General features: G+C 43.1%; 1 pseudogene; it reads right to left on the bottom strand.

Annotated features, from left to right (window-relative positions):
- Positions 1–1,289: 1,289 nt before the first annotated feature.
- LOC126177358 (5S ribosomal RNA) lies at positions 1,290–1,407 on the bottom strand (annotated as a pseudogene).
- Positions 1,408–14,779: the final 13,372 nt, after the last annotated feature.

Below are 14,779 nucleotides of genomic sequence, written 5' to 3'. Positions count from 1 at the left end.
TGAACGATGTCGACAGCGCAATAGCGCATACTACGCGCTGCCACCTTGAAGGGACGGCGGTGTGCGCCCTCTCTTGTGACCGTATGTCTTTGGAAGCTCGGTCGATGTACCATATTCTAGACGCGGTCGACGACGGCATGATGAAGGCATGACGCATGGAACCCAATGGAGCACTAGACGCATCTATCACGCCCGTTTTGCTAACTGTACGCTTACTGTCCTCATTTACCGGCTGTTACTGAAGAAGTCTCCCAGCTCACATTCGGCACGATGCCGGAGAACGTCACAATGAAATAGCACGCATCAGTCACAGAAGACGAAGTTCTCGGTGCTATCCAAGCAGGAGCTGATAGCAAGTCACCTGGCCCTGCAGCATCATCGTCGAATTTTATAGTGCTTCCCGATTTCTTTTAGCGCCCACGTTCACCGTAACCTGCGGAGAACAGATCTTTCTAAAGGGTCTCATCGTCTCTATTCACAAAATCCATGGGGGTCCACCCATCAGTAATTATCGCCCCTTCACCCAGTTAAATAGCGACGGGAAGGTCTTTTTAGCTGCGCGACTTAAGAGGACAGCCTATGATCGGAACTCGCTAGGTGGAGCGTACAGCATTCGAACAGAGCTCTTCCGCTATAACGAGCTGATAGCCCTCTCTCGAGCTCAACGGTTGCTCGTGGCTTTGGCGTCCTGAGAGTCCAGCCAGACATTGTGTGGCTGTTCTCCGTCATATGGGTACCCAGAAACTATTGTCGAGTTGGTCAAACGTCTCCTGCGTGGAGCGACACCCCGGGCGCTGTTTAATGGTAGGGTCACACAGTCGATCCTTATCAGGCTCTCTGTATGAAGTCTCCTTCTAATTAGGAATGGATATCTTTTCCAGACAAATTTAAAGTCATTAATACATAATTATACCTGCACTGAAATATGAAGATTGGAAGCAATAATATATGCTTTGAAACAAGGCAAAACACAGACCAAGTTTGATGGTACTTTTGACGGTTCAAGCAGTTGGTGCCTGTTTGGAATAAAAGTAAAGGAATACGTGGTCATGTAACCAGCAAACGACAAGGTCGACCACTAAAAAAAGCACCCCGTCATCAGTCCACAAGTGGCCCATAGGGACCATCAGACCGCCGTGTCATCCGCAGCTGAGGATGCGGATAGGATGGGCGTGTAGTCAGCACACCGCTCTCACTGTCGTTATGGTCATTTTCTGAGACGGTAGCTGCTACTATCCGGCCTAGTAGCTCCTAAATTGGCATCACGAACCTCAGTCTACCCCGAAAAATGGCAACAGCGCATGGCGGCCCGGATGGTCACCCATCCAAGTGCCGGCCACGCCAGACAGCGCTTAACTTCGGTGATCTGACGGGAACCGGTGTATCCACTGCAGCAAGGCCGTTGCCTATACCACTAAAAGCTATCATCAATTAGACAGAATTGTTAGACGACTGTCGACATGTAATTCGCTATCAGGGCTTGACAGCGAAGAGGAAGCCGATAATTGGTCTGCTAAGGAACACTGCAAGTGGACAGCAAAAAATTGATGCAAGGTGGTATGAAGAGACGTACGTAAGTGTAACTTGACGTAAGTAGTAGGGCAATGTTACTGACGTATGTCGGTGGGAACCAGCAACTTCGTCATTCTGTAAATGAAAAAAGCAACTCACGCTACCAAATTACAGCTATGGAACATGGAGAAAGAAATATAATATTCTGTGGATGCCACCTCGCCAAAGGTATCGTTTCTTTAGTACTCGTAGGAAGCAGCATGAAAGGTCCTAACTATTGAAACATGGACAAACGTACACCGCTGTACTGCCAAACACGTGCCAGGAAGCTGGAATTTTTCGAAAGACAACTTTGCCAACAATCCTTCAGTGAGTGTAGAAGAATGTCTTGGAAAGAAAAAGGTGTTGGTTTTGACTTGGCTACGTCAGTCTCTAGATTTAAATCCGATAGAGCATGTGTGGAAAGTGCTGAGCAAATCTGATAGACGAAAACCGTATTGAAATAAGGCAGATTTGTATGAAATTCTGCAGTCTGAATGGGAAAAGAATATTCAGGATATTATCGTACACTTAATTGCAACTGTGCCTGCAAGGTGTGCTGCTGTAGTAGCACAAAAATGTTAAGCAACGAAGTATTAACACAAAGTATTGTCACAGAAGGGTACACTTATATTATTTCTTTTCGCTGTATTAAAAGTTCGATTCTACTGACAAAACACATGAGTTGAAAATCCTTGAATTGTATTTCCTAACAGAGTACGGCATCAGGGTGTGCTGGAAAATAATGCCTCCGGAGTTTTATGGGAAAACTCTTAAGATTCTTCTACACTTTTTCTCAATTACATGCTTAAAGTCAAATATTTAACACTTTAGCTGATTATTAACTAATGAGAAGTTTGAAGCTGTTTTACACATGAGAGTTCGATTATGTTGTGTGTGTGCGTGTGCGTTTACGTGTGTGTGTGTGTGTGTGTGTGTGTGTGTGTGTGTGTGTGTGTGTGTGGAAATGCTCAGTTTAATGTTGACACTTTTTTAGAAAGGTTTGCGGAGCAGCTGAGCTACAACATACCACAACGAGGTCGAAATACTTCGATACTGAGAGCTAGAACTTAATTCTCGTCAGAAGAATCAGATGACGCCTTAAGAATGATGTCACCAGCCACAACGTTAAAATCAGATGTTGACAGGGGAGGGGGGAGGGGGGAGGGGGGAGGGGGAAGGGGGGAGGATTGAGAGTCTGGGAACGACGTGGACGGGTGTAGCAAGCAGATGTTTTGACAGCGACAAATGTGTTTTCAGTATGGTGGTGTATTGTTTCTGCCTGGTAAGAAGGCGGAAACTCTGATTCAGTGCCGGCCGCAGTGGCCGAGCGGTTCTAGGCGCTTCAGTCCAGAACCGCGCGACTGCTACTGTGGCAGGTTCGAATCCTGCCTCGGGCACGGATGTGTGTGATGTCCTTAGGTTAGTTAGGTTTAAGTAGTTCTAAGTTCTAGGGACTGATGGCCTCCGCTGTTAAGTCCCATAGTGCTCAGAGCCATTTGAACCGATTCAGTCGTATATTTCAGTGCCTCTCACTTCTTGTTCATGCATGGAAACCAAATAAACGAAAAATTTACAAAGTTTTTGTTTACTACATACAGCATCAACTATTACTTCAGACGTTAAATAGAGCTGTGGACCTGCAGTCTTAGAGAAAAATGCAAGCAGCCAAGACAAGTTTATCCATAGGAATAGATATTATATTCTACAGTATCAGTGGGGGCTCCTATCAACGCTATTTCAGATACACATAGCTATGTCCCGGTAATACTGTCTTTTTATTTCTGTAACCATTTATACCACAACTGAGTACTGCTACCAGCGATTTATCGTAGCATGTCATCAGTACTTGTATTAATTATTTTAAGTACAGTACATTTGGAAAAGTAAGACATAAGATGGAAGAAAAAAGCACAGAGAAATTTGACTCACTCTGTCTTCACCTGTAAATATTTCGAGGATGCGACATGTATATGTCCCTTTGATTATGAATTTCTGTGCCGGCCGGACTGGCCTTGAGGTTCTAGGCGCTGCAGTCTGGAACCGAGCAGCAGCTACGGTCGCAGGTTCGAATCCTGCCTCGGGCATGAATGTGTGTGATGTCCTTAGGTTAGTCAGGTTTAATTAGTTCTAAGTTCTAGGCGACTGATGACCTCAGAAGTTAAGTCGCATAGTGCTCAGAGCCATTTGAACCATGAATTTCTGTACTTGTTTGCACAATGTGTCTTCTTACGTACTTTTTGTTTGGAGCTGTTCAGTAATGGTTGGTCTTTGACCACACACTCCATCTTGTTTATATTGCTGTAGGATGCGCCTCAACTATCGTGACATTACCTACGAGAAAATGAAAAGTGGAGGAAGGTAGGAAGGTCTCTGAACGGGTCACCTACGTCATCTTGCACACTTTGGCTCAGCGTGTTTTCGGACTTTTATCTTATTTTAATTTGGGTGTCATGACTGCAAGTGAAAATCAGTCCAGGTTTGCCAAATGGCATTGGATAATCGTCAAGAATCAACATCATTGCTAGATAAGATGAAAGATTTACCAAATATATTTAAGAAACGGATTTAAGTCATATACATTTTTATAAATAACTACTCTCGAAGTTATCTCTGAGATTTTTCCCCACAGTAACTGATATATGTTCCTCCTTTCTGCACTTGTTTGGTTGTTACTCTCCTTTTCCACTCTAGACACCTAAAACCAAACTGTCTGTGACATACAAATTAACCTTAAAGTAATCTCATTAACGTCAAATGTCTTTAAGGTGAGAAGTAGAACTTCTGTTACGAAATAGCACTTCTTATGAAATGAAATGAAGCCAAGCGTCTTCGTTAACTGCTAAAATCCATACGAAAACATTGCAGAACATAGCGTCTGCGAATTTCATTAATATTTGAGATATAATGATACTTTTTCATATCAAAAATGGAAATTATATTATTTATTACGAAAGCGGCGCATTCCGAATAAACATTTTTATTTGAGTGTAGTACTTGTAAAAGCATTCCTGAACACGGTGAAAGTAAATAGCAACGAATGTTATGCCATTTTGCCAGAGAGTAAATATCTAGGAAATAGTTTACAGGCGTTATGTTTTGATGCTAACTTCAGAAAGTAAACAAAACATGGTGTTTATGTAATAAATCCCTGCATACCGAAACCACAATAATATCAATTATTAAAGATAAGAAAATTTTCTATTTTCAGAGGTAAATGTTTATGACTTATTACGCTATAAAATGGATAAGTACCTGACAACTAGAACGATGCCAGAGTGGTAAACCATTCCATAACTACATCTTATTAGACGTGGTTTTATTACTACTTACCTGTGAACTCCACCGACGCGCTCTTTACACCGTCTCACCTTTTCGGTTCGGCTACCTGAGCGCGGAGGCACTACTCTAGCCGGCCAGTACTGATTGCCACTGCCAATGAGTGCGTCGCGTCACGCGATACACCACCGGTGATACCGCGCCGATGGCTGGCTGCTACCTGACGTCACAGTCCACGCCATCGCCTGCCCGTGACGCCAGCACGACGTCATCCGGCACGCTTATCAAATTACCTGCCTCCTGAACTGTCGTTACTGGAAGCAGGAATTTTACGTTCCGGCTACACAGCGGTGGATAATGATATCTCGAAACGGAGGATTTAGTATAACACGAGTCGACTCGCTACGGCTGTAACTAAATTTGTGCAACATTCCATTTCGTCCGTATGGGTATTGTGTTTCATAAAATACGGGCAGTCATATAAACTATACCTAGCAGTAGTTAATCGGATTCTGTCTCAGATATTTATTAATATGTGGCGAATCCCTACAAATCGTTCAGTTTTTGAGAGAAATGCAGACAATCTCTAACTCCACCGTAGGCACCGTCAAAAACGTTCACTAAGGCAGTTGCTCTCCACTTGGCTACACAGTTCCAGATGAGATGCTGGTAGTGACTTCCATCACCAATATTTGGCCAAAAAGGCGTGGAGATGTTGTGGTAAACAGTTCATCATCATCAAACTATTCGCCAGTGCCATGGGTTGTATCGAAAATTTACCCCCGTGTATCTCTCAAAGAGAGACCGAGAGAGATAGCATAACGGTTTGCGCACTGGACTCGCTTTCGGGAGGATGACGGTCCAAATCCCCGTCCGGCCAGCCTGACTTGAAATACCCGTGCTTTCCCTAAATAGCTCCAGTCAAATGCCAGGATGGTTCCTTTGAAAGGGCACAGCCGATTTCCTTCGCTATACTTTATGAATCCAAGCTTGTGAGCCAACCCCAATGGTCTAGCTGTCAACGCAACGTTAAACGCTAATATTCCTTCCGTCCTTCCATACCTTTCTCAAACGGGGGCCATGTGCCGCTGTCTTGGTAATCCATCAGCTGGATACAACGTTAAGTGGACAGAACAGTTAGCTATGTGTTAGCATCGACTTGACTTTCTGTTCGTATTTTTAATCCACACAGACCCTCGTACGGGTAAGGTAAAGATAATAACAAAACAGGAAAAGGAGAGAACTGTACGATTTGGGATGTTTAAATAGACTGATAAGAAGTGAGGCAAGAAGTTCGTGAAAACACAAATCACAGGAAGTAGCAGTACGATAGAACCTGAGTAAAGGCATCAGGGAATAAATTTTATAGTACTAGAAGGAACCGCAGAAACAGAAAATTTTAAAAACTTATAGTTGTGCAATTCATACTAAAACTGAATGTATGACCTATTCTGAGATGAAGAAGTTGGTAGGGGAGAGGGAGTTGTGGTGGGTGTTATCAAACACAAAGCCGACTTGTCAACCTGCACAGATCAAAGGCAACTAGGATTTCGTGCGGAACACGGAAAAGGCAACCCAGCCAACCACTATGCTCAGTAATGACCACATAATTATGTCCAAGAATACAAACTACCTGTAGTCCGTTACAGATGCAAAACCTCAAATACAGTGTGTTTCATTAATATAGGCTAACTCATTATGGGTGGATTCCTTTGGACAAAAGAAGAATGAAACATATTCACAATGCAGGGTCTAATGTGATTTTTGTGTGAGCTGGACGCACAGTGTTCTTAACACTGGAAGCCGCTCTCGATAAAGCTACAGAAACTGGTAAACAGCAGGCACATGTTCTACACAACATGTCTCTGTACCACCTAATCCATTAAAATTTGGTTCCCCACTTGAAATTGCTTGCAACTTTGTAGCCGTGGACTCGAAGCAACTTTACACACCGTGATAGCAAGCTGCGTGCCAAAAACGTAAGGTCTGCTTCATAGTAATCGCTAATCCTCACCGTTAACACACAAATCAAAATTTACGGTAGAAACCGAAATGTTGGTTCACTGGGAGTTATGGTTCAAATGGCTCTAAGCACTATGGGACTTAACATCTGAGGTCATCAGTCCCCTAGACTTAGAATTGCTTAAACCTAACTAACCTAAATACATCACTCACGTCCATACCCGACGCAGGATTCGAACCTGAGACAGTAGCAGCAGCGCGGTTCCAGACTGAAGCGCCTAGAACTGGTCGGCTACAGCGGCCGGCCACTGGGAGCTAAGCAGCCCGCACTACGGCTTTACAAGTCATGTGAAACTGTACACGACTTGTTAACATACAGGTTGAAGCCGAACTCCACCGACAAAATTTTGGTTGCAACCCAAGGAAATTTTTGAGAGCTGGGTGCTAGAGACATTTTATTTGCTTTGATTTCTTAACCCCCCCCCCCCCCCTTTATTATTGCATCCCAGTTTTATTGAAAATGTTTGCACAACAGTTAAGATGTCGACGGTGTGGACTATGCTTCTTTGGAAACAAACCTGCCTTCTCTTAGTGATTATTTTGATTACAGTTAGTAGTGCCCTCACAGTTGCATACAGTAACTCTCTGTTCCATCCCGGATTTATTATTCTGGATTTCTTTTTCTGTACGTTACAATGATACACGGGAGTATGGATAGGTTTACCAGCGAACAGTTGGCAGCTATGCACCTTTCTATTGGCTCACTGAGTACAATGGAAGAGCGATACAATGACTCTGTGCTGAATGGTTCACACAGTGATGGCAACCACACCACAGTACTATCGCTTTAAAATTCTTTTGTGTTAGAGTAAAAAATAGTGGATGTCTCTCTGATAGAGAATGTGTTGCACGCTATTGCTACCATCTTCCTAGCAGTAGTCAACGCATTGCACGAGCTCTAAACACAATATAAAGAACTGTTTTGAAAATCTTACACTAACGACAATTGTACACGCATCATCCCATATGAGGCTAGTTTGCTAATTAGTTCCTGTAGTAACGTGCTGGAAACCGTTGTGTCGATCGTACCAACAAAAGTTCGTTGTGAACGTATGCTTTAATATTGTCAAGTGTTACATGATTAGGTCTAACATTACTTTCCAATAAACTGAATGAAGTCATGTCCCTGAGCTGTCCCTAGAATATGTGCCGCCGAGAACTCCACAGCTTATGTTGTTTCAAGATGACGGTACGACGGCGCGCTTTATACTCGAGGTAAGGGATCATATTAATTTACGGTTCGCAGAACAGTGGAATGGTTACAGGAGTCCTGTTCCACGGCGAGCTCGATAACCAGATATATACCCCAAGTACTTCTTCTGGAGAGAAGTAGAGGAGCTACTTTACTAGACTTCGTTCGATACTCACATGAACCTGGTTGCCACGGTTGTCGCTGCCGCGATACAAGTACGCATTCTCGAGCGTGTAGGACAGTCGATGCTGCGTACATCTTCCGCAATTATTTTGAACACCTGTCATGTAACAGGCTAGTGCCAACGTTTATCTGACATTGCGTGTCTTATGGCCGAAACATATCATAAAATGTAATTATGTGCAACTTATGGCTGTTGTAATTTACAGTCAGAAGGATCACAGTTCATAGTAAGTGACGAGAAGTTATCAAGTGAAACCGAAGGGGTATCTTGCGTTCCCGAAGGAAGGGTTTTAGGCCCACTGCTGTTCTTAATCTAAGTTTATGTGCGAAACGTAAAGAATAAAGTTTCTTTCACATGTTGTGTGCCGGCCGCTGTGGCCAAGCGGTTCTATGCCCTTCTGTCTGGAACCGAGCAGCTGCTACGGTCGCAGGATCGAATCCTGCCTCGGGCATGGATGTGTGTGATGTCCTCAGTTAGTTAGGTTTAAGTAGTTCTAAGTTCTAGGGGACTGATGGCCTCAGATGGCAAGTCCCATAGTGCTCAGAGCCATTTGATAAAAACGTCTGTGAAATCTAATGGGATTTAACTGCTAAGGTCATCAGTCCCTAAGCTTACACACTACTTAACTTAAATTACCCTGAGGACAAACACACACACCCATGCCCGACGGAGGACACGAACCTCCGCCCGGACCAGCCGCACAGTCCATGACTGCAGCGCCCAGCCATTTGAACCATTTTTATACTTACACTAAGAAAAATGGCAACTTGTAAATGTCGTTGCTATCTAAATCACCCCGAAAACTTATGTTATGTGTGTGGGAAATTCACTCCAAAATCCCAAAGAAAACCAATCACTGATTTCGTTAATAAGGCATATCAATTGTATTTTGATTGTTCTGTTGGTGATCAAGATAAAAATTTTACACCTCACATTGCCTGCATAGCCCGTACTACAATCTTAACCGAGTGGTTGAAAGGAAAACACCGAGCCATACCATTTGCTGATATGATGGTGTTGTGTGAGCCTAATGACCATTATTCAAACTGTTACTTCTGTTACAAATATTTCGGACATTCAAGCATAACTAGACATAAAATAAAAGTATCCAAATGTATCTTCATTGCATTTTCCTGCGCCCCATGATGAGGGTTTGCCTGTTCCTATCTGTAACTCGAAAGCCACGGAACCAGACACCATGTCAACTGAATCAGAAAGTATTGATCGTATAGAAGAGTGCTGCCCTCAATATCATGACACTTCGCCTCAGTTCTTTAATCAGCAGGAATTGAACGATTTGTTTCGCGATCTAAAACTTTCGATCAGCAAGTTGAACTCTTGGGGTCACGACTGCAACAACGGAACCTTCTAACTCTAAGGACAAACATTTCCTGTTCAGATCAAGAGGTGTTTCCTGCACTCAGTACTTCGATATGCAGAATCCAGTGTGTGTATGTAGGGATGTCAATGGTCTGATGATGCAGCTAGGTGTACAACATAATCCACAGGAGTGGCGACTATTTATTAACTCCAGTAAAACCAGCTTGAAAGCAGTACTCCTGCATAATGGAAAAGCATTTCCATCGCTACCTTTGGTTCACGCAGTAGAAATGAAAGGAACTTATGAAACCATGGCTTTGATGCTAGAGGCAATAAAATATAAGGACCATGATTGGCAGCTTTGCTGTGATTTAAAAGTTGTTGCACTCCTTATAGGTTTACAGGCTGGATTTACGAAAAACTGTTGCCTTTTGTGCCTTTGGGGCAGCCGTGACACCAAGAACAACTATACAGTCAAGGAATAGCCTATAAGGAAGTTATATGTTCCTGGAAACGTACGAGGTGCATTCAAGTTCTAAGGCCGCTGATTTTTTTTCTCCGGACTGGAAAGAGATAGAAGCATGCGCATTGTTTTAAAATGAGGCCGCATTCATTGTCAATACGTCCCAGAGATGGCAGCACCGCATGGCAGATGGAATTTTACCGACAGCGGCGAGAATGAGAACTGTTTTAAATACTTAAAATGGCGACGTTTTCCTTACTTGAACAGCGTGCAATCATTCGTTTACTGAATTTGCGTGGTGTGAAATCAATTGAAATTCATCGACAGTTGAAGGAGACATGTGGTGATGGAGTTATGGATGTGTCGAAAGTGCGTTCGCAGGTGCGACAGTTTAATGAAGGCAGAACATCGTGTGACTACAAACCGAAACAACCTCGGGCTCGCATAAGCGAGTCTGACGACATGATCGAGAAAGTGGAGAGAATTGTTTTGGGGGATTGCCGAATGACTGTTGAACAGATCGCCTCCAGAGTTGGCATTTCTGTGGGTTCTGTGCACTCAATCCTGCATGACGACCTGAAAATGCGAAAAGTGTCATCCATGTGGGTGCCACGAATGCTGACAGACGACCACATGGCTGCCCGTGTGGCATGTTGCCAAGCAATGTTGACGCGCAACGACAGCATGAATGGGACTTTCTTTTCGTCGGTTGTGACAATGGATGAGACGTGGATGCCATTTTTCAATCCAGAAACAAAGCGCCAGTCAGCTCAATGGAAGTACACAGATTCACCGCCACCAAAAAAATTTCGGGTAACCGCCAGTGCTGAAAAAATGATGGTGTCCATGTTCTGGGACAGCGAGGGTGTAATCCTTACCCATTGCTTTCCAAAGGGCACTGCGGTAACAGGTGCATCCTACGAAAATGTTTTGAAGAACAAATTCCTTCCTGCACTGCAACAAAAACGTCCGGGAAGGGCTGCGCGTGTGCTGTTTAACCAAGACAACGCACCCGCACATCGAGCTAACGTTACGCAACAGTTTCTTCGTTATAACAACTTTGAAGTGATTCCTCATGCTCCCTACTCACCTGACCTGGCTCCTAGTGACTTTTGGCTTTTTCCAACAATGAAAGACACTCTCCGTGGCCGCACATTCACCAGCCGTGCTGCTATTGCCTCAGCGATTTTCCAGTGGTCAAAACAGGCTCCTAAAGAAGCCTTCGCCGCTGCCATGGAATCATGGCGTCAGCGTTGTGAAAAATGTGTACGTCTGCAGGGCGATTGCGTCGAGAAGTAACGCCAGTTTCATCGATTTAGGGTGAGTAGTTAATTAGAAAAAAAACGGAGGCCTTAGAACTTGAATGCACCTCGTAAATATGAACAATACCCATCGGTTGAGCCCAATAAAATCATTTTGCCTCCTATTCATATCAAGTTGGGCCTTATCAAGATCTTTGTAAAGGGTATGGCTTACGAAGGAGAGGCCTTCAATCACTTAAAGAAAAGTTTCCCAAATTAAGTGAGGCAAAGCTGAAAGAGGGTATATTTGTTGGACCACAAATAAGAAAACTGCTGAAAGATCCAGCCTTTGATACCAAACTCACAGATATCCAATTAGCAGCTTGGTCTTCTTTTAAAGCTTTTTGGGTAACAGAAAAGACAGAAACTATGTTACCATAGTGAATGATCTGTTGGACAACTATAAGTACATGGGGTGTAGAATGTCGCTTAAAATTCACTTTTTACATTCTCACCTTGATTTCTTCCCGGAAAATTTGGAAGCATTGCGAACGCTTTCACCAAGACATTCCTACTATGGAACACCGTTAGCAAGGCCACTGGAACCCTTCGTGTTGGGTGACTAATGCTGAGGTATTGTTAGGGAGAGTGATGAAACGGCAAACAAAAGAAGAGCTCCGTCGTTGCATTTTTCAAAAACCAAAAACGATTAAAGGTGAAAAAATCTTCTGAACTAATTTCGACCTTTTATTGGATTCATGCCCATATATACAAAAAAAATAGTATTGATTTCAGACGTTCTGATGTTTATTTGTGTTTGACTTAATTGTGTCAATTTTCACTGTTACCATTTTCTATTCTTGTGTGTATCTAGAAAATGTGACGTCATAGAGAAAAACTGATTTTAAGAGTGTATTCAGCACCCCAAAATTAGGTAAACTCACTCATTTACAAGCCAGATGCAGAAACTTACTTTGTGGTCTGCCTTACGGGAGGTCTTGCCATGGGGAAGCCTTGTCAGAGATGTCCACCGCATGAGCGTCTAGGAAAGTGATTCCAGTGGTGGTTTTCAGTTGCCTTCCACTGATGATCATGAAATGATAATGAGGCCAACACAACACCCAGTCCTTGAGCGGAGAAAATCTCCGACCCAGCTGGGAATCGAACCCGGGCCCCTTGGCGTGACAGACCGCCGCCCTGACCACGCAGCTAGAAAGATGCAGAAAATAAGTTTAAATTTGTTAACTAGTGCAATTAAAGCAGAGGCTTTTTCCGTTGCGGCGATACCATTTTCATGAAATTTCAGTCACCAACTCTCTCCTCCGAATACCAAAATATTGTGTTGATTCCCACCTACATAGGCAGAAATGACCTTCGTAATAAAACAAGAGAAATCAGGAAGGATTTAAGTTTTCATTTTTCATTGCAGTGAGTTTTCTTGTAATCTTAGGAGCTTTTAGAAGGCGCAATGAACAATAACGTAATAAATAAAAAATCAGTATAAAACTGGCAGATTAAAACTGTGTGCCGGACCGAGACTCGATCTCTGGACCTTTGCCTTTCGCTTGCAGGTGCTCTACCATCTTCTTTGTGTCGGTATTGTTCGTTGCGTTTGGTCTGGGCGAACGTCACAAGACATCCGTGCAAGTTGATCGTTGATTCCCTTACAGACCGAACACGCTGAGCTACCGTGATGGCTACCATCTGAGCTACCCAAGCACGACTCAGAATCCGTCCTCATCAGCTTCAGTTCTGCCAGTACCTCGTCCCCTACGTTCCGAAATTCAGAGAAGATCTTCTGATCTTATTTTGAAAATCAGTAGAAGTTACAACTCACTAAAATAATAACAGACAGAGCCGTAGAACACAACCAGACTAAATAAAACGGGAACGAAAAAACGCAAAACGGTAGTAGACTACAATGAACATAGTAAACACAACAAACCAAAACAGTGACCAGAGTTGCGAAAAGCTGCTTCCCATCCAACAACAAGTGAATAATAAGAAACTATAATGCAGTAAAAATATCTCTAATTAGTACGTAACGCTGTTATTACATACAAAAACAAACCTATATTACTGGCCAGGCCAGCGAAGGTGCTACAGAAATGAAAATAAGCGACACGCTTATGGCACAACGCAAGCAGCCTTTCATTTAATTACAGTAGACAAACCACATCTCCAAGAAGACAGAACATAATTAAATACGCGTTGTCTACCTTGCTTTGGGCGTCACAATCAACGCTCCTCGCTGATGCACGTAATATGCAATCGTTATGTTAAAAAAAATATTTTCCTAAATATATAAGTAAAGTGATGCACCATGTTTGTGAACCACTGGTCACAAAATTTTGTAGGTGAGGTCTTGCACGGTCAGCTCACCTTCGGTGTTGTAACCTGACATCACTCATTACATGCTGCTTGGCTGTACGGAGAGAGACGTTTATGTGGTAAGAGTAACGTTGAGTCCTCCCATACCCATGCATTTTCCATAGATTATCTATGTTCTGTATACACAATATGTCGAAATACTCGGTGGGTATTTGTCACCTAACACAGATTTCTGAGCTTACATCGCTATTCGTTAAATATGGAACGAACTTCAAAATTGGGCCACACTGGGTATCAGTCTATTTCCACAACATTTAAATCACATCAGCCATCCTCGCCAATTGAGAATCAAATTGCTATCTTCCAACATAACTTAGACCGTGGTACACAAATCGGTCTGAAACTACAGGGTGATCGAAAAGCCGGAAGCATTAAAAAGCTAATGAAGTATGTATGTAAGCAATATTTATAACATATGCTCAAAATAGTTGAACTCTTCAGTTATTCTTTCATGAACACGCTATACCCTCCTGGAGCCTACTTTTCACAGCATTTTACTTTGATGTTGTTAGTCTCCATTAGATCCGCCAGAGAGTGCGGTCCGTTTTTAAAGACCTTTCCTTTAAGGAAGAAGGCCAGACCCAGACTTCCATATGTAGTGAACCAAGCGTCTACGACCTGTGCTCGTACATCTATTATGTGTATTCCCGTGTAGGTCAGATGTTGTACTTGAAAGTCGCTTTCCCGATAACTGCAGGTATATACGATATTGCATTGCCTGTACCGGCCGAATAGCCATATGGGAAGGCGATCGCTCGTGAGAAACGGGAAATCCAGGTTCGAGTCCCTGCACAAATTTTAATTGTCGTTATTCCGTTCCACAGCTGATAGTTGTCCGTATTCGCAATTGCAAGTTCATTTAATGTATTTCATAACGACTGTAGTCGTCGCAATGCCTGTTGCATCGTAATCAGAATTACACAAGCACTGCAATACCCTATTCACTGAAGTTTCACAGGAAACATCGTACGTTATTCGATGACACGATACTGCTCACCAAACACTAATTTTCTGGCAGTAGATGTTTTCATGAAATGCAAGTAGATTTTTGGTTGACCAAATTATTTTGTGTTGACTATTGTCCGCTAACGTGAAATCAAGCTTCATCGCCGGCCGGTGTGGCCGAGCGGTTCTAG

Source organism: Schistocerca cancellata, chromosome 3, assembly GCF_023864275.1.
Source record: "Schistocerca cancellata isolate TAMUIC-IGC-003103 chromosome 3, iqSchCanc2.1, whole genome shotgun sequence".
NCBI lineage: Eukaryota > Metazoa > Arthropoda > Insecta > Orthoptera > Acrididae > Schistocerca > Schistocerca cancellata.
The sequence above is the reverse complement of the archived record's forward strand: the minus strand, read 5'-3'. Positions and strand labels throughout refer to the sequence as shown.